This window comes from Gorilla gorilla, chromosome 1, assembly GCF_029281585.2.
Source record: "Gorilla gorilla gorilla isolate KB3781 chromosome 1, NHGRI_mGorGor1-v2.1_pri, whole genome shotgun sequence".
Lineage (NCBI taxonomy): Eukaryota > Metazoa > Chordata > Mammalia > Primates > Hominidae > Gorilla > Gorilla gorilla.
This window is the reverse complement of record NC_073224.2, coordinates 80,791,337-80,817,496: the sequence shown is the minus strand read 5'-3', so window position 1 is coordinate 80,817,496 and position 26,160 is coordinate 80,791,337. Positions and strand designations below refer to the sequence as shown.

The 26,160-nt window shown below is 35.3% G+C and overlaps 1 protein-coding gene and 1 non-coding gene across 8 annotated transcripts in view; both read right to left on the bottom strand.

Moving 5' to 3' along the window:
• COP1 (COP1 E3 ubiquitin ligase) overlaps window positions 1-26,160 on the bottom strand; it is a 264,678-nt gene that overhangs the window by 7,988 nt on the left and 230,530 nt on the right. The window lies entirely within an intron of this gene.
• LOC115932373 (small Cajal body-specific RNA 3) lies at window positions 15,537-15,679 on the bottom strand. The gene has a single exon (XR_004068658.1).

The window sequence follows — 26,160 nt, the reverse complement described above, 5'->3', positions numbered from 1 at the left end:
CTTGAGCCCAGGAGTTTGAGGCTGCAGTGAGCTATGGTTGCACCACTGCACTCCAGCTTGGGAAACAAAGCAAGACACTGTCTCAATAAATAAATAAGGGATGAATATTGTGAGAAATGGTGACTAGGTAGATAAATATAAAAGATATTTGATTTCTTGTTTTTAAGTTTCTTTAAAAGATAATTTCCTATTTTAAGGAAAAATAATAACAGCGCTTTAAGGTGATTATAACACAAACACAAGTAAATATACATGACAACAAAAGCACAAATAATAAAAGGGGAAAACAGAAGTATAATGTTATAAGATTCTTCCATTATAAAGTGGTATCATATAATCTGAAGACAGACTGTAAAAAGTTAAACATATTATAAACTTTAGAGAAACCATTAAAAAATACAAGAAACAGTATATACCTAATAAGCTAGTAAAGGAGATAAAATATTATAAAAATACTCAAAAAAAAGAAAGGAAATGAGGAACATAGGAACTTAGAGAAGACAAAAAATATGACAGACATAAAACCAACTGTATTGATAATTAAGTATAAGGGGTCTAAATATTATAATTAAAAGGCAGAGATTATAAGACTGGATAAAACAGCAAGATTCAACTCTATGCTGTCCCTAAGAAATACACTTTAGGCTGGGCGCGGTGGCTCATGCCTGTAATTCCAGCACTTTGGGAGGCTGAGGTGGGAGGATTGCTTGAGACTAGGGGTTTGAGATCAGCTTGAGCAACAAAGTGAGACCCTGTCTTAAAAAAATAAAAAAAGGAAACACTTTAAACATAAAAATACAGATAAGATACACCACGCAAACATTAATCATAAGAAAGATGGAATGGCTATATCAGAAAAAGTAGACTTCAGGACAAGAAATTTGACCAGCGATAAAGACAGGTATTTCATAATTAAATAAGGGTCAATTTATTAAAAAAAAAAAAAAACTCCTATATACATATATATCTAAAACAAAGCCAAAACTGACAAAACTAAATAGAATAAATTGACTCATGTTTGGAACTTTTAACAGTCACCTTTCAATAATTCAAAGACTAAGTAGAGAGAAAATCAATAACCATATAAAAGACTTAAACAATAGCATAAAAACCAAACTGAACTAACTGACATTTACAGAAAGTTTTATTTAAATGACAGAATACACATTCTTTTCAAATGCATGCGTACTAGTCCCCAACAAAGATGTGTCAGACCATAAAACAAATCACAGTAAATTTAAAGGGCTAAAATCATACAAGTATGTTCTCTGAAGAAACAGAACTAAAGTAGAAAAGAATAACAAAAAGAAATCTGGAAAAATCCACAAGTATTTGCAAATTTAAAAATATACTCCCAAAATAACCCAGGGATGGAAATGAGAAACCATTTTTAACTAAAAGATAATAAAAATGCAACATATCAAAATTTGTGTAATGCACCTAAAACAATGCCTAGAAAGTTATAGCTTCCAATACTTATTAGTAAAGCAGGAAGGTTGAACATTAATGATATAGTAACTTGCACCTTAAGAAGCTAGGAAAAGAGCAAGTTACACATGACGTAAGTACAAGAATGACAGTCATGAAGAGCAGAAATCAAAATAAAACGAGAAAAAGGTAAAAAAGTATTAAAATGAAAAGTTAATTCATTTCAATAAAATTGATACGCCTTAACAAAAAGAAAATGTAAGTTAACAATATCAGTAATAAATTATGGGATATCACTAGATATTCTATAGATATTAAAAGAATAATTAGAAAATAAACATGAACAATTGTATATCAATAAAACTGACAGGTAATGAAATGAACAAATTCTATGAAAGATACAAATTCCCAATTATGACAGAAGAAAGAAAAAGTTGTTAAAAATGAAGACTAAGGAACATTTCCAAACTCAGCTTGTAAATCAAACAAAACCAGAGAAAGACATTATAAAAACAAATAAAATTACCAACTACTTTTATAAACAGATGTAAAAAACCTTAACAAAATACAAGTAAAGATAATTCAGTCATATATACAAAAAGAATAATGCATCATGTCTAAATGGAATTCATCCAGATATTAAAATTGGTTTTCAACATTAAAAAAAAAATATATATATATATATAATTCACTATGTAAAGAGAATAGAAAAGGCCAGGTAGGGTGGCTCATGCCTGTGATAGCACTCTGGGAAGCTAAGGCAGGTGGATTGCTTGAGTCCAGGAGTGTGAGACCAGCCTGGGCAATATGGCGAAACCCCCTCTATCAAAAACACAAAAAATTAGATGGGTGTGGTGGTGTGCACCTGTAGTCCCAGCTACCCAGGAGGTTGAGGTGGGAGAATCACCTGAGCCTGGGAAGTGAAGGCTGTAGTGAGCTGTGATTGTGTCACTATACTCTCGCCTGGGTGACAGGAGTGAGACCCTGCCTCAAAAAAAAAAAAAAAAAAAAGAAAAAGTAATGTAATCACAACACAGAAAATGCACTTGAGAGCATTCATCATCCCTTCAGCAAACTAAGAACAGAAAGGAACTTCTTCAAGGTGATAAGGAATACCTATGAAAAACTTACAACTAACATCATACTTAGTGGTGAAATACTGAACCCTTTCTCTCTCAGAGTAGGAACAAGGTGAACATGCTTTCTCTCACCATTTGTATTCAACACTGTATTAGAGGTACAACCCAGTGCGACAGTCAAGAAAAGGAAAAAGCATATGGATCTGAAAAAAGAAAACTGTCTTCATTTGCAAAAGAGATGATGGCCTATGTGGAAAATCCTAACGTACCTTAAAAATAAGCCACTAGAATAAATAAATTGTCTTCAGCAAGATTGTCAGACACAAAGTCAATTATACCAAAATCAGTTCACTTCCATAAACTAACAATAAATGATAAGCAAATAGAATTTAAAAAATACCATTTATAGTACCATAAAAAGCATGAATCATTTAGAGACAAACCACACACACACACACACATGACCTACATACTAAAAATTACCAAACAATGCTTAGAGATGTTAAAGAATACCTAAATAAATTGACAGTTATACCATGTTCATAGACCAGAGACTCAATAGTGTCACAATGCCAATTCTTCTTACATTATCTATAGGCTCAATGCAATTCCAATTAAAATCATACAAACTTTTCTAGTAGAAACTGGCAAAGTGATTCAAAAATTTAAATGAAAAAGCAAAGACATTATAATAGTTAAAATAATTTTGAAAAAGAAAAAATAAAACTAGGGACTTACACAACATGATTTGAAGTTCTACTGTTAATAAAAGCATTAGGAATCAATACAGTGTAGTATTATTAGGATAGACATATAAATCAAAGGCACAGAAAAGAAATTCCAGAAACAGATCCATCCACAATCAATTGAATTTCAAAACAACTTGGCAAGTTAAAAAAAAAATAGAGTAATTTTTACAAATGCTGTTGAAACAACTGCAGGTATGTGAAACAACCATATGTGTGCTAAAACAACTGTATATACAGAAAAAAGTAAACTTCAATCCTTCTATCATACCATTCCCAAAATTAATTCTAAATAGATCTAAGACATAAATGTAAAAGCTGAAACAATAAAACTTCAAGAAAAAAAAATCAGAGAAAATCTTTGGGTTGGCAACTATTTTTTAGGATGCAAAAAACATGTACAATAAAGGAAAAAAAACCCCTGATAAATTGGACTTCATCAAAAATTTTAAAATACCATCCACACTTACTAGAACAACTAAATCTTTTTCTTAAAGTGACAATATCAAGTGTTGGCAAAAATATGTAACAAATGGAATGATTTTAGGATGCTGGCAGGAGTGCAAAATATAGTCATGCACTGCACAATGACATTTTGGTCAACGATGGGTCACATATATGATGGTGGTCCAACAAGATTATTGTACTATACTTCTTAATCATTAATTTAGATTATACTCCTTCTACTTATTAACAAAAAAAGTTACTGTAAAATAGGCTCAGGCAGGTCCTTCAGGAGATACTCCAGAAGAAAGCATTGTTACCATAGGAGATGACAGCTCTATGTGTGTTATTGTCCCTGAAGACATTCCAATGGGACAAGATGTAGAAGACAGTGATGTTGATGAGCTTAACAAAAAATGTTTAAAAAGTAAAAAGTAAAAATAAATAAATACATTTAAAAATGGAAGAAAGCTTACAGAATAAGGAAAAATCTGTACAGCTGTACAATGTGTTTGTGTTTTAAGCTAAAAGTTATTACGAAAGAGTCAAAAAGTGAAAAAAATTAAAATTATAAGGTAAAAAGTTACAGTAAACTATAGTTAATTTATTATTGAAGAAAGAAAACATTTTAAAATAAATTAGTGTAGCTTAGGTATACAGTGTTGATAAAGTCTACAGTAATGTACAATAATGTCTGGGTCTTCACATTCACTCACCACTCACTCCCTGACTCACCGAGAGCAGCTTCTACTCCGCCAAGCTCCATTCATGGTAATGCCCTAGGCAGGTGTACCATTTTTTACCTTTTATATTGTATTTTTACTATAGCTTTTCTGTGTTTAGATACACAAATCCCATTGTGTTACAACTGCCTACACTATTCAGTGTAGTAACATGCTGTACAAATTTGTAGCCTAGGAGCAACAGGCTATACCACATAGCTAAGGTATGTACTAGGCTATACCATCCAGGTTTGGGAAGTACACTCTATGATGTTTGTGCAATGATGAAATCAAATCACCTAATGGCATTTCTCAAAACGTATCCCCATTGTTAAGTGATGAATGTAATACAACAACTATGGAAAAAGGTTTGACAGTTTCTTATAAGGCTAAACTTACACCTACTCTACAATCTCATAATGCCACTCCTAGGTATTTATCCAAAAGAAATGATGGTATATATAGTCACATAAACACTTATTTATGAATGTTTACAGCGGCTTTACTAAAAATAGTTCAAAACTGGAAACAAGTGCAATATTAAAGATTGGTGAATAGATACAAAATTTGTTGCATAGTTATAAAATGGATTACTAATAAGAAGGAACTACAGATACAGGCAATAACACAAGCATTTCAAAATATCATGCTAAATAAAAGGAGCCAGGTGCAAAAAATTACATACTGTATCATTCCTGTTATATGAAATCCTAGAATAAGTGAAACAACTTATGATGACATAAAGTGGATTAGTAGTAGCTTGTAGTGGAGAAGGGAGGGGACTGATTACAAAGTGACACAAGGTAACTTTTTGGGTGATGAAAATGTTGTTATAACTGAATTAAGGTAGTAGTTATACTGATGTAGACACTTGTAAAAATTCACTGAATACTCTTAAAATGTATGTAGTTTATATTTATGTAAATTATATTTCAATAATATCAATTTTAAAAAGCTGGGAACAAACACACAAGAACAAATATGTATTTTATAAGTTAACTTTAAATTCAATATTGGTCTTTAACAATTAAAAGTCATTATTCATGATTTAAATATTTTCTGATTTCCCAACATAATATATAAACCCCTTATCACTACTATATTTATGAGATCTCTGTAACCATTCAGTATAATATCAAAGCCATTTCAGCTATGAAGCTAAATATTTCCCCCAAAATAAGGCACTTAATTATCAAAAAGAAAGGTAAATATTTTTGTCATTCCTCTCTCCCCGTTCAATATAAAGATGGTTTTATATATAAACCTTGCTATTTACTATGATAAGCATTTCCACCCTACATTTCTCCTTTTATTAACCAGAAGATAACTATTAAACAAAATCAGAATATAACCCTTCTTTAAAATTTATTTCTCCAAATGTTAAGCATTACGTTAAATTGATGACTTCCCTCAGAATGAGAATAAATAATGTTACAGAAAAAAGAAACTGAAAAGACTTTATGTTAATAAATTTTAATATTTAAGCCAAGTGGAAAAATTCCTATAAAAACTTACCCAACTAATCAAGAAGAAATAGAAAGCAAGAATCATCCTACAGGTATTAAATTCATAAATCGACAGTCAAAAATATTTCTACCTCAGGCTTACATGACTTCATCTACGAGTTCAGCCAATATTCAAGAAAGAAGTAATTCCGTATTACACAAATTTTTCCACATCAAAGGAGGAAAGAACTCCTTAATTTGCTTTATGAAGTTAATATACCCATGAAATCAAAACCTGACATGGACAATGCAAAAAAGGAAAAGATTATAGGCCAATGTTATTCATAAAGACAAATGAAAAAATCCTAAACAAAATAGTAGCAAGTTGATTTTAACAATATATAAGGAGAATAAATCTTGACCAAGTTGGGCTTATTCCAGCGAATGTAAAGTTGGTTTAATATTAGGTCAAAAAAAAATTTCACCTACTAGATCAATATTTGAAAGAAAAATATTACATCATGTTAAATAGGTACAAAAAAGCAGTAATATACTTTAGCATTCATTTATGGTAAGAACTCTCAGCACATTGAGAACTGAAGGAAACTTCTTTGTAAGGGTTATGTATCTACAAAACTCTTACAGCAGACATACTTAATGATAACATCTTTAAAAGCTTTCCCTTTGGTGAGGAACAAGTCAACGATGCCAGATACCATTACTTTTATTTAACATTACATTAGATGTTCTGGCCATCAAAATAAGGCAAATGAATAAAGATATAAAGGTATAAGTACTGGAAAAGCAGACATTAAACTTTAATTATTTGTGGATGAATTAATTGTGTGCATAAAAAATCCAAGGAACGTAGAAATGAATAATTAAAATTAATAAGAGAGTTTAGCAAGATGGTTGGATTAAAAATGGGGATAATAAATAATGGATCCCTTAAGGACTACCTAGATACCTTTCTCTTATTTAGAAAAATATGTTTATTGTTTAACTTGAATAGATAATATACACATGTGGTAAAAATTCACACAGTACAAAAGAGTAGGGGAAAACTGAGTGTCTCTCATCTCCCTAGAGAGTCAACTACTATTATCAGGTGTGAAATCTTTCTAGGTAAATTACCATCATTAATGTAAACCTGAATTGTATAATAGATCAAATACATCTTCGGGGCTTTCTCAAAATGTACAGAGTCAAGTTTTCTATTTGGTGGTTATATCCTCCCTTTATCTTGTTTTGTGTTTCAGGTTTAACAACCAATCCTACTTGCAACTTGAGACTCCATTCTGTTTTAAGTGGCAAGCCAAATTTGATATTCAATTCTAAGCCTCTTCATCAGCTAAGAGAGGTCTGTAGGCTTCTCTTATAGAAAAAACAATTTTACAGAGTTTTCTATATTCATGGAAATGCCAGTAACTGGTTTTCAGGAGGAAATGGACCAGAATTATATACGACAATCTGTATTCCTAAAATCAAATTAACAGGTGGACAAAACATAGACAGAGTGACAGAGTAGATTAAATGTCTTTGGAGTCCGAAAGATTTCAATTCAAAGCTCTAACGCTTCTAAACTTGCCATTATGGGCAAGTTACTTAACCTCTCTGAATCTCAGTCTCCTTAACTATAAAACAATGCTAATAAAACTAAGCTAACAGAACCATTTTTATGATCAAACAGACACATACATAAGTGCCTGGCATAAAGTATGTATCTTATAAGTGATCTTTAAGTGAGGGAAAATTGCTTCTGGCTTAGTTGTTCAAGGAAGGCAAGCAAAGCAGCCCAAAATGAACAAAGGGGCAGGAAGCAAAACAGAAGACTATTATGGAGGCTAAAAGAAGAGTTTAAGAAAGAGAAGCAAGTCAAAATTGTCAAAAATCATGAGGAAATGAAGACTGTTTAGTAATAATATGTTATTGGAGTTGGACATTAGATGGTACTGGTAACATCAAAAGCAACTCCACCAAGTGGTCAAGTTTGCATTATAAAGGGCCTTTTTAAGTCCCTGGCTAACTTAGCCATTAGAAACTGGCTTTGACAGAGGCTTCTCCAGAAAGCTACTCCTGATGTCCAAGGTAACAGTGTGATGGGTAATTTTAGGTTTCAACTTGACTGGATAAAGGGATACTTAGAGAACTGGCAAAGCACTACTTCTGGGTAAGTCTGTGAGGGTGTTTCCAGAAGAGACTGGTGTGTGAGTCGGTTGACTGAGTGGGGAAGTTCAGCCCTCAATGTGGATAGGCACCATCCAATCAGCTGGGGGCCTGGATAGACAAAAAGGGAGCAGAAAGGTGAATTTGCTTCCTCTCTCCTGGAGCTGGGACACTCTTCTCCTGGCCTTGGCCATCAGAAGTCCAGATTCTCCAGCTTTTGGACTCTGGGACTTGCATCAATGGGCCCTCAAATTCTCAGGCCTTTAGCCTAAGATTCTGCCACGCTACCGGCCTCCCTGGCATATCATGGGATGTCTCACCCTCCGTAATCATGTGAGCTAATACCCCAAATAAAAACCTGCTCATAGATCTAACTATACATGTCCTATTACTTCTGTCCCTTTGGAGAACCCTGACTAAGACATAAAGAAACGCTCCCAAATTGATTCACAGAGAGAATAACTTTCAATCATCACAGTCGTTTCATTATACAATAGTGACTTTGGCATGAAGTTTATTAATTTCATGCCACTTTATTCATCCATCATTATCCATCCATTAGGGTAGATATCACATGCCAGATAATTGTGCTGGGTCCTGGAATTTCAAAGGAGAATAAGACATGATGTCTGATCTTAAGACCATAGGCCAACAGGGGAAATGGACTTTTAACAGAAAGAAATAGGCTGGGTGTGGTGGCTCATGCCTGTAATCCCAGCACTTTGGGAGGCTGAGGCGGGAGGATCACCTGATCCTGGGAGGTCAAGGCTGCAATGGGCCTGAATTGGGCCACTGCATTCCAGCCTGGGTAACAGAGTGAGACCCTGTCTCAAAAAAAAAAAAAAAAAAAAAAAAAAAGAATATATTATAGAGCTCAAAGGGGCAACTGAGGAAGTAAGAAGAGAGTGATCCTTTACTTGGAAAAGATAAGAAAGGCATCATAGATTAGGTCACAAATGAACAACGGAAGAATAAAACTTGAAATTTCACAGGAGAAAAGATGGATATGTTAGGCAAAGGGACACGGTCATGCACATGGAATAAATTTGAAAAAAAAAATGGTTTTGGAATGATGACAAATTGTGTGGAGAAGGCAGCTTATGTATTAGTTAATGAGATGAAAATATGAGGTGGGGTAAGCATGTAAACTGTAGCATACCAGGGTTAGAAAATAAGTAAGATTCATTTATCTGTGAATTTTATTTATGGATAACAAAAGTCAGTGACTGCCTTTATGCAAAAAATAGATAGGAGTAGTTTTTCTTTGGTGTTGTAGATCAGAATATGCCATCCCAAAATATGCTACTCTGGTGGAAAGATTATTTTGAGCTGAAAGCAACTGAGAAGAGCTTTCTGCTCTCCTCCTATCTGCCTGAAAACAGACAATAAATTCCTCTTGTGAAAGAGAGAAATTCCCTGTACCCCAGTTACTTCCTGTACCAGGAAAGGGATAACAACCTTATTATTATTACCAAAGATGAGATGGTACTGAGAAAAAATCTGCACAAACAAACCTCACTAACTAGCCCTTATCTACCATTAGTTTCTTATATATTAATATTTGCCTTCCTATTGTTCATCACTCCTAGAAGCTCAAAGTCCCTTTCCTTTGTCTTGTCGCTTCCCTTTAAATTTGTCTTCTTGTCTAAATGGTATGAAAACCTCCAAACCGAGCCTTTTCATTGGGGGTTTTCTTTCTACGAGATATCCCCCACTATTCCAACCCACCCCTGGCAGCTGATTCATGTAAAAGTTTGAATATCAAATAAATTTGTATGCCTTTTCTGTTAATCCATCAGTTGTCAGTTTATTTCACAGACCTAGCCAGAGAACCTAAGAGGGTAGAAAAGAACTTTGCTTCCCACCAGTGTTCTATTCCTTCAGCCATCTCTCACCGCACCTCCCCCTCCCTGGGCACCTAGAGTCATCTCCTTTAATCCTATCTCTTAACAAAACTCTTCAATTCACATGTGTTAAGTTAAATAAGTGAATTCTTGGAAAAGTAGAAAAAAAATTAAGTTGTGTACTAGAAGGTAGAAGTTAATGACTATATCCGCAAACATAGTTCAAGATTTATTGTTTGAAGTGAATATAATGAAACATCATCAAATAAACACTTTTTTTAATATGTGAGGGCAAACTTAACATCTTGAAAAACATGAATGTTACATGTGGGTGTTTTCTGTTATTCTGATTCCCCAGAAGGAAACTGAACACAGAAAAAAAAACAACCCTGAATAATTAAATTATTTAATAACCTACCTGAGTAGACTCTCTACTTTTAATCTCTCATTACAATGCACTATACCCACTGCTATGTTAATACTCTCATGGGATTATCTTCACAGTGGGCTTTAGGCATTTAATGCCGACAGAAGAAGGTCCAAACTTTTTTTTTTTCTCTCAGTATAGCATTCTAGACTATAATATCTAGCACACACTCTGGCCTCATCTCTCAATAAAGTCCCTACTCCACCATCCTACTTAGACACTTTATTAGAAGTTTCTTAAACATCTATTGCACTTTCCCTCATCTGCACCTTTGTTTACACTGTTCTCTAGTTTTCTGCAGTATAGCAGAAAGGGTGTATGTTTTACAGCCAGCCCGACCTGGGTTCTAATTCCAACTGTATCCCTTATTTAGCTGTGTAATCTTGGGCAAATCTGAGCCTCAATTTCACTTTTAAAGGAACTCAAGCATATATGCCTTAAAAGATTGATGATGATGATTTTAAATTAAGATAGCACTTAGTATACTGCCTGGTTGGTACTTAATAGATGTGTTTGTTCACGGTCTTTTGTCCAGGTACCTTCCTTTCCCTTTGTCTTTAGACTTCTGAAACCCTTTATATCTTTATGAAGCCCAGCTCAAAAGCCCCTATCTTCATAAAGTATTCCATCATTCTCCAAGGTAGAAGTAACCTCTTCCCTCTAGGGTCAATAATTTCAGGGGTAATGATCTTATAAAGATTTGTTTCATTTGGGTTCATACTATAGTTATTTATGAATATTCCTATTTACTAGGTTGTAAATCACTTAAATGCAGAGAATATATTTTCATATTGCACAATATTTGATGAACTAAAAACAAGTACAGTTGTCCAGTTATGTGGATTAGTATATAAAATGTTAAAGATGACAGCAACATTTACTGATTGATCATTTATCTTGTGCCAACTATTTTCTTAGTACTTTCCATGTATTTTCTAATTTTATTTCAGAATATTACATGCAAGATACTATTAATCTAATTTCACAGAAGAGGAAACTGAGGCACAGAAAGGTTAAATAACTTTCCCAAAGTCTTACAGCTAATACTTAATGGTGATAGGAGGCAAACCTGGCAACTTGGCTCCAGCACTCTCAATCAGAACATTACCCCAAGACAGAGGTAATAAATGACACATATCCCACCCTCTACTCTTAGATGTTTAAAAGCACAACCTTGCTAAATAAGGATCTAAAAACAAAACAAAAACAAAAAAAAGCCAACAAAAATCAGAAATGTTTTCTCCCCTAAAACAACTTCATGACAAAGGAAGGTAAGTTCCTTGAAAATTTTACTGGGAAAAAAAAAGCCCAGAAGATGATTTTTAAGTTTAGTTCCCCTTTCAAGTGGTAGAACACTATTAGTGACACAGAAAATGTAAAGTACACTGAAATACTATTCACATTTGTCATCTAAAAGCAGAAACTGCAGCTGAGATGGCTAGCAAAGTTATAAGCAGTTCTGCCTTAAACAATTTGTCCTATAATCACTGAATTTTCTTCTTAAAGTGTGCCCACGAAGTTTAAATTGTATGTCCATTTAAGTCCTTTAACAAGCATTTGATTAAATGGAAATGGTAAATCACTATGAACAACATACAGTATCTGCAAATACAGCTCCCTGGAGGGCACAGAACAGTGAGAAACATGGCTGAATTTAAATATCCTCCCTTAAATAAATATAAAGAATAAAAATTTGAGGTAACTAGGCTTCACACAAAAAAACTCACAATCTATACTATATCTGTTAATTCCTTAATATTCTCTCCATAAGAGCCTCTTGTCTTATTTGGACAAAAGCATTCTCTTTATGAACACAAATGTCTTGTTTTCTCACTGCCAGAAAAGAAAGTGTTAATTTGCACTCATACAAAGATGATTTCATGTCACTGAAAATAAAAGACCATACCTGCCTTAAGCTCTTTTTCATACCAAGATTATAAACATAAAAGAATGAGCTTTTGCTCCATTTTTTTTTTCTGTCTTCAGGGTGGGCTGTTACTATTTGTACTGCAATTGCATCCGGAAAACTAAAATAGCTTCTCTCCTCATGTAGGAGGTCATGGACTCTGTGTATAGTCAAATCTGATTTTCACTCAGGATCCTGCAGCCACAGAACAATTTCAAATAAATTTGCCCTTCTTTTGATGCATGATCTATAGTTGCCTTATGAACATCCTCTCCCTTGCCCTTGAGAAGAAATACAGATATAAGATATAGGGAGTCTTAAATTTTTCTTTGTTCTACGCCTTGTTAAGTGATACTATTCAATTGTCCAATTTCATCACTCGTGCTGACATTTTGTTACTTCATCCTATTGGGCCACTGTTGATTTCCTGACACGCAGAATCATTCTTTTATTTAAAGCACTTTCTAGTACATCTTTTAAAATTCAAATTTCTTTTGTTTTTGGAGCTCAGAGAAATTCATCTCACTTATCTGGGTTTTTTTGTTTGTTTGTTTGTTTGTTTTTGAGATGGAGTCTCGCTCTGTCGCCCAGGCTGGACTGCAGTGGCGCAGTCTCAGCTCACTGCAACCTCCGCTTCCCGCGTTCAAGTGATCCTCCTGCTTCAGCCTCCTGAGTAGCTGGGATTACAGGTGCGCGCCACCAAACCCAGCTAATTTTTGTATTTGGAGACGGGGTTTCACCATGTTGGTCAGGCTGGTCTCGAACTCCTGACCTCGTGACCCGCCCGCCTCAGCCTCCTAAAGTGTTGCGATTACAGGCGTGAGCCACCGCACCCAGCCACTTATCTGGGTTTGATTCATCATGAGAATCCCCTTATTTGACCAGAGTGTTTCTTTACTTTATTCTAGACATAAATCTACGCTGCATTTTGGAACCAAGTGAGAGTCCATACAAAGATATTCAAACATAGGTTCCAATATCATCTTCAAAGGTTTCTAAATGCCATTTGTAAGCCTAATAGTTTCTTTTTGTCCCTGACTTTTCTTTCAGTATGTGGTCTTTCAGAGTTGACTTGGTAGAAATATATATATGTCTAAGAAAGAATGAACACAAAACTACAATCTATCAATAAAAGGTCTTGCTCTTTAAACTAAAATGTTAGTTAGCCTTCCCTGCATTCTATAAAAAATCCAAGGGGGTTGAGTGAATTAGCTGTCTGAATTGTGTTTGCAATACACACACACACACACACACACACACACACTTAAAAACCTGTTTCATTATCACATATTTATTGAGCACTATAGGTCAGTGACTTAGTTAAGAATTTTATATGGATTACTTCACTTAATCTGCATGGCAACCCAATGAGGAAGGTACTATTTTTATCATCAATTTACAAAGAGTAAACATAGTCTTAGACTTAATAACTTGTCCAAATTCATACACACAGCTAAGAAAGAGCAAAGCCAGGAATCAACTTGTGAAAACTGAGAAATATACCAATGCTGATCTGTATCATATTGACCCAGTAAGCTTATCACATGTCTGGGCTTCATCCTGAATTTATTAAAGCAAAATGGAAGAAAGAAGAAAGGTGTCTTGGGTGGTCACTGACTATGTACAAGAGAGCCTCAGTTCTCATACATTATAAATATACATTACATTTCAAATGTCATAAACCTAGGCTCCTAAAAGCCTTGTTACATGGAAAATTTGGTCTTTTATATATCTCCCTATAAGTATGATTTCAAGTAATATCAACAGAGGAAAAGGCTTGGCCACAGAACCAAAGTGGTAAAGAGTGTTCCAAAGTCAATATACGTGGCATTGACAGGCCATATTCCCACTCTCCTTCCAATCCCCCACCCCCCATACACAAAATCCCAATTTGAGATCTGGGGAATTGGGATTTCTTCATCACAAAGGAACACTTTCAAAATCAGTTAATCCCAAATCTCTTCTTTCTTCTCCACTAGTATCCTTCCTTACAAAATCTTAAAATCATTCATTAGAATGAACAAAACAGTGGATTTCTAAAGGGCCTAGAAAAGTATGGCTACTCATTTAACAACTGTCTAATGCAAAAACTGCTCAGGGTAAGAAATATGGGATTTCAGAACCACAAACAAGGATCCTCATACAATTAGTTATAAATAAACCCAGGCTGGTATTGAACTCCTGACCTCAGGTGATCCACCCGCCTCAGCCTCCCAAAGTGATGGGACTACTGGCGTGAGCCACCGCGCCGTTGAAACCTCATCTCTACTAAAAATACAAAAATTAGCCAGGCATGGTGGTCCCCTGTAATTCCAGCTACTCAGGAGGCTGAAGCATGAGAATTGCTTGAACCCAGGAGGCAGGGGTTGCAGTAAGCTGAGATTATGCCACTGCACTCCAACCTGGGTGACATAGTGAGACTCAGTCTCAAAAAACAAACAAACAAACAAACAAACCTAGCTGTGGCTGCTGTAAGTTGTAGAAGGTAGGGGAGGTAGGTGGGAGCAACCTCTCCCCACAACTTAACAGCAAAACATACATCAGGAAAAACCAAGATTTTGAATTCAGTACTAAGGAGGTTAATACTTAGCAGCCAGCTTTCCTCTGCAAATGGTTATTTCTGAACTTTGGTTACAGCCTTAAAAAATTACATAAACTGGATTTTGGAGAAATCACTTTCTTAATGAGAAAATCTTCACGGAAGCTATCTCTGATTAGCTCCTTCGTATCTAAAGTATTGACCTTCACTGGTAACCCTGAATTCGTTAAGCCAATGTGGCCCCTTAGAAGAATCATATTTCTTTTTTCTTTTTTTTTGAGATGGAGTCTCGCACTGTCACCTAGCCTAGAGTGCAATGGCACAATCGCAGCTCACTGCAACCTTCGCCTCCCAGGTTCATGTGATTCTCCTGTCTCAGCCTCTCAAGTAGCTGGGATTACAGGCGCCTGCCAACACACCTGGCTAATTTTTGTGTTTTCAGTAGAGACAGGATTTCACTATGTTGGTGCCAGGCTGGTCTTGAACTCCTGACATTCAGTGATCCATCTGCCTCGACCTCCCAAAGTGCTGGGATTACAGGTGTGAGCCACCATGCTCGGCAAGAGAAGAATAATATTTCCACATTCATTCTACTTCCTGGTTGTAGGTTCCTTAAATAAGCAAATAACACCTATTTTCAAAACTCGTAAGATACCTCAAAAACCAGTTCAGACGGATACAGAGGTAACTTTACTTGGTTGCCCATTTAAAAAATAATACAGTAGTCATAACCAGCAGATACTGAATAAAATAGCAAGGAAACCAAGTATTTAGAGTGGCAGTTTTAAAGGCTGTATGGAGGGGAACGATCAGACTTAGCCAGCTGTCCTAAGCCAGACAGAGACCTCCATATGTTTATGTAGGATCGCTGCAATCTGTAGACAAAAGGCATTTTTTCATTTGTCCACATGGCTGGTTCCAGCAGCTTCCATTTCTGGTGTGCTTCATTATTAAGAAGACTTTTGTTAACCAGTCTTTTATATTCCAATTATCTAACTGCATCAAATTCTCATTTAAATATACTTCAATGCATTCAAATAAGATAAATACAAAATCAGGATTCAGATAACAGGAAAAGAACCATTAAGAAGGCACACTTAGCATACAAAGTCAAAGTGATCCTTATTCAGGGAGAAAAGGCTGTAAACAACATATACAAGGGAAGAAGGATTTAGACACAAAAGAACACATACATTCATCATTCCTTTCTCAATGCTTTCCAAATTCTTCTCACCAACTGGCCCTAAACAACTTGATTATCCTTGTCACACTGCACTCAAATATTATCTCTAAACACTTTCAACTTGCAGCACATGTTAACAGTTAATATTGAAAGGAGCCGGGCACATTCCTCAGCCCCGGGCTCAAAACAAACAAGCCCAGTACAAACACATCCCATCCTCCCATCCCACCACGTATCGCCGCCATATATCTCTCAAACTTCCTGAGCCCAGTACAAACACCACCAGGAAAGTCTCCGATAAGGGGACAGCCGTTCAAAGTTTTACTGAAAGAGCGGGAACCAAAAGAATTCCTTTGTTCCCCTGTAACTTTCAGGCTATAAAAAGCAAACACTCGCATTGTTCAGGGCCCTCTTGTATGCTGTGGAATGGAGGGACCAGGTTCGAACTTGTAGTAAAGATCCTTGCTGCTTGGCTTTGACTCTGGACTCTGGCGGTCTTCTTTGGGGAACTAACGGTCTGGGCATAACAATATCTCTGGATGATCTTCTGAATAAAGCTTGAGAAAAATGTGCTTACAATGACAAGTATGAGGGGAAAAAATGACTGGATTGCTGATTAATACTGAGAAGAGCTCCTCTGAGCATAGAACTGTGCATATTTAAGAGAGCTATTCGCAAATTTCCTCCAGACTACTCTGGTAAAGCTGATGCTAGAATTCAGTACTATTTGGGGAATACCATGTTAACAGAAAAAGCAATACATTCAAGGCATGGAAACCTGGATCTGAATTTTGGTTCTGCTTAATCCTTTTAGACATTCAATTTCTCCAAATATAAAGCAGATACTCTTAGGTAGAATCTGTATGAAGATTCAAGGAAAACACAGTAGAGCATTGTTAGGGATCAGAATGCACTACCTCCAAATAGTCACCTTGGTATTTGAAAAAACAGCAGAAGCAGGAAGACCTTCTCCCACACTTCTCCTCTGAAGCGGGTCATAAAAGAATTCTCTGCCCTTCCACTGAAGCAGGTCATAAGACTCTCATTCCAGAGGTGCCTATCCTTACCTGAGGAAAGGAATGCCCTTATCTCTGGAGACAGAGACACAGAGAAGAAGCTCAACAAACAGGTCTTGCTAAGTTGCCCCCAGTTTATTACCATTAGATCATACCCCTTTGTCCTCCAATCATACTTCTCCATGAGACTATTCATTTCTTCATCAAACCTAAGCATAAACATACACAAGTTTACCCATTCTTTGGGTCTTCATTTCTGAAGCCTTCTGTGTCACGTAAAACTTCTGTGTCATGTAAAACTTACAGAGGCCTCCGTCATGAATCAAGCCAACAGGTGAGAAAAATCTTTTCTCCCTTACAGCATGTAACCAAAGAGTAACTGGCACATTATAGGCACCAAACAAATGAATGGTAGTTGCTTTTACTAAAATACTATATAACCTTAATTTCTTTACAGTTAAAGGGTAGTTATCTCAAGCAATGATAGTACTATTAGTATCATATTAGTACTGTCAGTATCACAGTGTACTAGTAGTAATAATACTAGTGTATTATTCTAGTCGGTATATTTATGATCTTATGAAATTGATTAAAGTAGGCTCTCCAGGTTAGGCAGACTTAAATTTTATTCTCACTCAACCTTTAACTCCTCTTTCCTAGAAAACTAAGTAGCTATTACTCTGGTAGCTGCTGGTGTTTGTATTTTTTTGCTCTCCAAGTTGAAGCAAGGAATGTACCTGGGGCAACAATAATGAAACACAACAAACAATTCAAGATGAATTTGAACATCAGTTGGTAGACTGCATTCTATAGGTTCATCAATAGCTGTGAGAAACCAGAAACCAAGGAGATAAAATGGTTAAAAGAGGGAAAGAGAAGCAGTGATTGGGCTAAAAAATGATGAGAATTTAGTTAAGCAGAAATAAGAGGATAGGGCAATATGAAGAACAACATGAATACGAGTTTAGAAGCCAGAATGGGAATAGTATGGGACAATGAAGAAACTTTCTTAATGAAGCAGGTGAACTGTGTTAGAAAACAAAAATAAAGTTAGATGGATAGCATTATATTAGATTATTGAAAATCTTGAATGTAATAGTTTAGATATGATAGTCTAAGTGCAAACACATGAGATCAGGAAATAGAGCAGTTAAGAAGTAGATATAGGAACGACATTGTTCTATACTTATTATTAAGTCTAATTTTCTAAATACTAGTAAATTTTGAAATCTGAGTTACCTTTGAGTATTTTTTTCTATTGTACTTTTTCCTATAATTTTCTTAAGGATCATATTTAATAGTAAGGGTAAATATTCAATAGTATTGAATTTTCTTATGGATCATATTTAATAGTAAGGGTAAATATTCAATAGTATTGAATTTTCTTATGGATCATATTTAATAGTAAGGGTAAATATAATTTTAAAATTAGATACAGATATCTGAAGTGAAATAGATTAAATAACTAACAAGTTCAGGTAATATATTTATCAAAATTTCCCCTTATTTTTAGTGTTGGCCAAAATATACCAGATAGAGGTACACGCAAATGCTGATTTTGAAAAAAACTTTTCTGAAAGACCTGGGTCAACTAAAGGTAACAAGCAATGTTTGATTGATTATCTCTGTATAAAGATGAATATTTGGTAGTGCATAAAGGCCGACTGAAGGGAACATAAAGCTGTTAGAAGTAAATAGAGAGAAGGTGAAGGGTAAGGAACAGAAATGAGATGAAAAGCAGAAACGAAAACAAAGATAAATATAGAAGACATTTCAAAGAAAGCATTACTGCTATTTGATGAATAATTAGATGGAAAATAAAGAGATGCAACAATAATGATTCTGGGGTTTTAGACTTAAATGACTTAGAAAGACTGATAAAGCCAGAAGGAAATAGGGATGTTAATATGTCAAAGTTGGAAAGGTATTTTGTAGTAACTTTTTTTTTGTTGTACAGAATATATTCTCCAAAAACTCACTGCCTGATTTAAATTAACCTCATTTGTTATATTTTGAGTCTTAAAGTAAGTTCTTATTTTGGTCATTTGGGTCCTTGAAAACTTAATCAGATAAAATGTATTCATTTAGCAAATTCTTATTAAGCAAATATACAAACAGAAAAGAGCTCAAAAACTGATATTTTATAGCATTTTATTATATATAAATCCCAAAGGGAGTTTGTTGAAAATGGAGGTTCCAGGGCCTCCAGGTTGGTGAAAACATTGAGGTACTAGGAGGGTACCCATCTGGAAAGAAAATGCCAAAGTGCTTCCAAGAGTCACCAGCACAGACCTATTCTGTGTACTCCACCCGCCACTCTCCAATACCTTGCCCTATGCATCTCTTCCCATGAGCTATTTCTGAGTTGTATCCATTGTAATAAATCAGTCAATGTTTTATGGAATTTGGCTGTAAACATCAGAACACAGTACCTTTCAGGAGGCAGATCTTTGACTCCAGCTGTAATGTTCCAATTAATCATGAGCACTACCAGAATGTTCTAGCCTTTGTTTTTGCTACTGAAGAGACCGATGAGAACCCTGGCCTATTATCTAATGTCTCCCTTGGATTTAGTCTCTACATCTTCCAAAGTGACCAACAGACCATAGAGAGCCTCCTGATGTGGCACTCAGGAGGGTTTGAGACCAGTACCTAATCACTCCTGTAAAGAAAGAATAGGTCTGCGGCAGTGACTGTTGGAAACACTTTGGCATTTTCTTTCCAGATGGGAACACTATGGCACTTCTAAATTTCCACCAGTGGCTCCAAGATTGGATGTGACAGAGATGGGATCTTTGCTTCTCCCATGCAATTCTAGGCTACTTAACAAAACAAAAGGAGAGAATTATGTAACCCATAACAACAACAACAACAACAACAACAACAACAACAACAAATACAAAAGGTGGTTCTTGGTCCTCACCTTCAGAAAGTCTAAATATAACAAGTATAGGGTTTAGATATTAAAATTTTTAATTCCTATCCCAAGTAACTAATAATTCTAAAGCAGGTGATCAATAGACCATACTTTGAAAAATACTAATACACATGTTGAAACTATCTACAAATATTGAACTCAGAGGGAAAACCAAGATGTATTTTTCTGCTTTTGGTCAGGTGGCTAGTGAGAGGGAAGTGAGGAGGAAAGAATTTACTGAATACCTACTTAACAGATCCCATCTGAGGCCCAGAGAGCAGCAATATAAAAAATACAAGAATTTTTTTTTTTTTTTTGAGACAGAGTCTGGCTGTGTTGCCAGAATGGAGTGCAGTGGTGTGATCTCGGCTCACTGCAACTGCCACCTCCTGGGTTCAAGCGATTCTCCTGCCTCAGCTTCCCGAGTAGCTGGGATTACAGGCGCCCACGGCCATGCCCAGCTAATTTTTGTATTTTTTAGTAGAGACGGGGTTTCACCATGTTGGCCAGGCTCGTCTCAAATCCCTGACCTCAGGTGATCTACCCGCCTTGACCTCCCAAAATGCTGAAACTACAGGTGTAAGCCACTGCTCCCAGCCAAAAATGACAAGAATTTCTAGCCTCAGGAAGCTTTTTAGCTCATTGAGAATAACTGCACATAAGCCTTATTTATTTATTTTTTTGAGATGGAGTTTCGCTCTTGTTGCCCAGGCTGGAGTGCAATGGCACGATCTTGGCTCACCACAACCTCCGCCTCCCAGATTCAAGCAATTCTTTTGCCTCAGCCTCCCGAGTAGCTGAGATTACAGGCATGCGCCACCACACCCAGGTAATTTTGTATTTTCAGTAGAGATGGGGTTTCTCCATGTTGGTCAGGCTGGTCTCGAACTCCCAAACTCAGGTGATCTGCCCGCCTCAGCCTTCCAAAGTGCTGAGATTACAGGCGTGAACCACCCCACCTGGCCAAGCCTTATTTTTTTTAACACTTTTACAAGTCTAATTTTTAGTGAAATGTGTTTGGTTAAAAGATACTACAATCAGTACTGGAGTTCGAATTACACAAATGGCTCATGACAGTTTAGTAAAAGAGTTAACTTTGCAAATGGAAATACATTGAGAATTTAAAATAAAAGAAGATGAAATGGGAAACTCAGGACTGGGTTGCTACCTAAACTTCTATAGTTTACATGTACTAATCTTTTCTTTCATCTTTCCATTCTCGTATTTTAAACCAGCCCATGAAAATAAAATACATGAAGTCAGCATAACACAGTAAAAATTAATTCAGAAAATGTTGAATTTTACTGCATGCAGAGCTACAAGTTGCTAAATGTTACACATTTTAAAGTATATACTGTTTACAAAGTGATGGAAAGAATAAATTAGGGCTGTTCTTATGAGACAACTTTGTAAGACTTAAGAGTTTTTGAAAAATATAATGGTTGCCTTGTAAAGCAGGAGCTCCCTACCACTGGAAATGTTCAAATAACTTTGAAAAACACCCCCATTAGAGATGTGATATACATAATTTCTACAATGGAAAAAAGTAAGTCTAGATCAATCTAATGGTATTTATCTACCCAATGAACACTCTAATATTTTTGTGGCTACAAAACTCAGCACTGTGCAAAGTTCCAGTATAATGGCATTATCATATGTAACAAACAGAAGTGCAGGAAAGGGTATTTGGGAACAGTGAGCAGCAAGATCTACAGCACAAAGATGAAAACAAGCAAACAAAAAACCCAGCATTGGGTGTTTGAGGATCCTACAGGCAGTTCATGTTGTTGGAGTGTAAAATGTGCTTATGCAAGTGGTAAGTGATTGAGCTGGAGAGGGAGGTGGGGGCCTGATAAAGAAGGTTGTTAGATGTCACATAAAGGTTAGATCTTATTCTGTAACCATTGGGGAAACACTAACAGATTTTAAACAGTGAGATAAACAAGTCTAGAACTATTAAGAAGTAATGGCAGGACATAAACTAAACTAAATGGCAGGAGCTTGAACTAAAGGCAGGTGGTAGAGTCACAGGGTTGGAAATAAGGATGGATTCAATATATATTAAAGGAAAAACAAGATGAAGTTTGTGCTTAGACACATACCACTGGTTAGATACATACATACTGGTTTTGCATTTGTAAGATCCAAAGTCTTTAAATTTATGAAATGCCAAAGGATAGGACTGTGCTTAAAATTTTAGAAATTTAATCCAATATTTTCCATGTGATAGTAAGTCAATGCAATAGACTACATTGTTTGAATTTCTATAGCAACTCCAAAAATTACAGGCATTCAGGGAAAAACAGAATCTGAGGAGACAAAGCAATCATTAAACCAGACTCAGATACGACACTCAGTTCAAATGTTAAAACTGTATAAAATAAAATAACGATGATTAATATGGTTAAAGGGGTTGACGGAAAAGATAGAAAACGTTTAAGATCAAATAGGTAATTTCAGTGAAGAGATTAAAGTATGAGAAAGAATCAAAGAGAAATCCTAGAAATATACAAACATAGTAACAGAAATAAAAAATGCTTTTGATGCTATGATCAGCAGTCTTCAAACAGTTAAGGAAAGAATACGTGGGCCAGGCATGGTGGCTCAGGCCTGTAATCTCAGCACTTTGGAAGGCTAAGGCAGGTAGATCACCTGAGGTCAGGAGTTTGAGACCAGTTTGACCAATATGGTGAAACCCCGTCTCTACTAAAAATACAAAAATTAACTGGGTGTGTTGGTGTGCGCCTGTAGTCTCGGCTACTTGGGAGGCTGAGACAGGAGAATTGCTTGAACCTGGGAGGTGGAAGTTGCAGTGAGCCAAGATTGCGCTATTGCACTCCAGCCTGGGCAACAGAGTGAGACTCCATCTCAAAAAAAAAAAAAAAAAAAAGAATATATGAGACTGAATGTAGAAATGAAATCACCCAAAATAAAATACAAAGAACTAAGGACCTAAAATAAAATACAAAGAACTAAGGAGTGTAAAAACAAAACAAAATAGGCATCTAAGAGCTATGAAACAGTATCAAACGGGCTAAGACACCCATAATAATTAGAATTCCAGGTGAAGAGAAAAGGTAGCAGAAGAAATATCTGAAGAAATAACAACTAAGAATTTCCCAAACTTAAGAGCAGAGACCAAATCCCCATTCAAGAAGTTCAGAGAACACCAAGCAAGATGAACCAACATCTCAACATATCATATAGAAACTGCTGAAAAATCAAAGATAAAATCTTTAAGAGAGAAAAAAAGGAGACATATTATATACAGAGGAACAGAGATAAGAATTACATCAGACTTCTCTTGAGAAACTATGTCAGCAAGAAGACAATGGTATAACCTGTCAATCCAGAGTTCAATACCTAGCAAAAATATCTTTCAAAAAGGAAGAATAAATATTTTTCTCAAATAAAAACTGAGGGTATTCACTGTCTGCAAATTACCCTACAGAAAATGTTACGGGAAGTTATGAGGAATGTGATGCAGGTCAGCATCTTGGATTTATACAAATAAATGAAGACCACTGAAGATAAAATAATATTCATTTTTTCTTATTTTTAACTTCTCTAAAATATAACTATTTAACGCAAAAGTAGCAACATTTTACTCTGTGGTGTAACATATGTAAAAATAAAATACATAAAAATAATAGCACAAAGGATAGTATGAAGAAATTCAGGATACGCTGTTGTAAGGTTCTTATACTACCCTTGAAGCTGTACAATATTACTTAAGAAAGCTTCAGATTACTTTAAAGGCATATTGCAAGCTCTAGGACAATCACTGAGAAATTCTGAAGAAAGGTATAAATAATAAGTCAAAAGAGGTGACACAAATCATAAAGAACAGTCTATGAAATCTGAAAAAAGGCAGAAAATGAATGGAAAAATATGTAGTAGGCATGAAGATATATTTTAATACAAATATAAACACACATGCATTAAACGGCAAAACAAAGCCTAACTATATGCTATCTATAAGTAACCTACTTTACAAATAAAGAGATAGACAGATTAAAAGTAAAAACATGGAGAAAAACATATAATGCAAACGCTAAGCAAAAATAGCTGGAAGCTATATTAATTTCAGAGAAAACAGACTTCAAGACAATAAATATCAGGAATAAAGGGGGATATTACCTCACAATAAAGGGTTTTTTCCTCAAGAAGAAATAACGATCTAAAACATATGTGCAATAATGCACTGAATACATGAAGCAAAATGCATGTTTCAAAGGAAAAAGAGAAAAAACACAATTACAGTTGAGGAACTCCATAGTTCTCTGTCTCTTTTATGGCAGAACAAGTAGGGAGAAAACCAGTAAGGATTTTTAGTAGCTGTCATACATATGAAAAATAGCACCAAACAGGCAGCAAGGAAGGCAGTGGTATTAAACTGAAGTTTCTATAGTTTACCAAATATTACATTAGTATTAATCTGATGTAAATTGTGATTAAGATGCAAATTGTAATACCTACAGCAACTACTAAAGAAATAAAACAAAACAAAATTAAATTAAATTTGAATGGGACATTAAAAAGTCAGAAGGTAATGAAAGACGACTACAGAAATAAAAAAGGCACTCATAGAAAACAAATAGCAAAATGGCACTGTAAATCAAAACAAAACATTATTTACATCAAATGGGAATGGTCTAAACACCCCAATCAAAAGGCAGGAATTATCAGATTGAAGAAACAAAAAAAATCCAACAATTCCACTTGTAAGACACATAATTTACATTCGAAGACAAAAATAGGTTGAAATTAAAAGGTAGGAAGACAATATACCATATAAACAATAACTATAAAAAAGCTGGAATGGCTATGTTAATGTCAGACAAAACAGACTTTATGATCAAAAACATTATCAGAGAAAAAAAGGGATATTTCATAATGATAAGAGTCAATACACATCAAGAAGCTATAAAAATATAAATGTATGTATGCCAAACAACAGAGCATACACCAAAAAAAGCAAACTGACATTTGTAAGCAGAAATAATTAACTGAACAACTAATGGTTGGAAATTTCAATACTGCCACTCTCGTTGATACATCAATCAGAAAGAAAATTAGGCAGAAATAGAAAAATGCAAATCACTATGAACCAACTTGACCTGACATTTATAGAACAATCTAACTAATAAAATCACATTATTGTCAAGTGCACATGAAACATTTACCAAGCTAGACTATATTTGAGACTATGAAACAAACATTAAACTTAAAATGCAGATACTTGGAGAACCCTCAAATTTGGATATTAAACAACACACTTCTAAATAATGCAAAGGCTAGGGGGATGGGGAGATTTGTTAAAAGATACAAAATTACAGCTAGATAGGAGGAGTAAGTTTTAGTGTTGTACAGCACTGTAGGATGACTATAGTTAACAATAATATATAGTTTCAAATAGCTAGAAGGAGAATATCGACTGTTTCCAACACAAAGAAATAATATTTATTCTGAGATGAGAAATATGGATATGCTAATTGCTCTGATCTGATCTATATATGTATTGCAACAGCCCTGTGAACTCCATAAATATATACAATTATTATGTGCCAAATAAATAACCCAAAGGTCAAACAAAATATCAAGGGAAGTTATAAAAAATTACAACTGGATGCAATTAAAAATTACAGGGCTAGTATATCTTAAGTACATTTCTTCTGGATGTGCTTTACTGAGAGTAGTGAAAACTGGTAGTAATAATCAAAGGAAGGCATAAACAACAAAAAATTTGTTACATGCTCTTTCTTCATCAACATTTCATCTCAAATGCTACACTAATAACTATTAAGAGTTCCTCTTGCATGGCTGATGTTAATTTTTCTCTCAAAAGGAGTCTTAACAAATCAAACTACAGTGAAGAGCACTTATCCGTCACTCTTTCTGCCTAAATGTGAACCTCCAAACTATCTAAATCATTTTCAAAGAGAAAAGAAATGGAGGAGGACAAGGAAATAAAATAAAGTGTTAAGAAATTATGTACTCTGGGGCCAGGCGCAGTGGCTCACGCCTGTAATCCCAGCACTTTGGGAGGCTGAGGCGGGCAGATCACGAGGTCAGGAGATCGAGACCATCCTGGCTAACACGGTGAAATCCTGACTCTACTAAAAATACAAAAAATTAGCTAGGCGTGGTGGCGGGCACCTATAATCCCAGCTACTTGAGAGGCTGAGGCAAGAGAATCACTTGAACCCGGGAGGTGAAGGTTTCAGTAAGCCCAGATTGTGCCACTGGGCAACAGAGCGAGAATCTGTCTCAAAAAAAAAAAAAAAAAAAAAAAAAA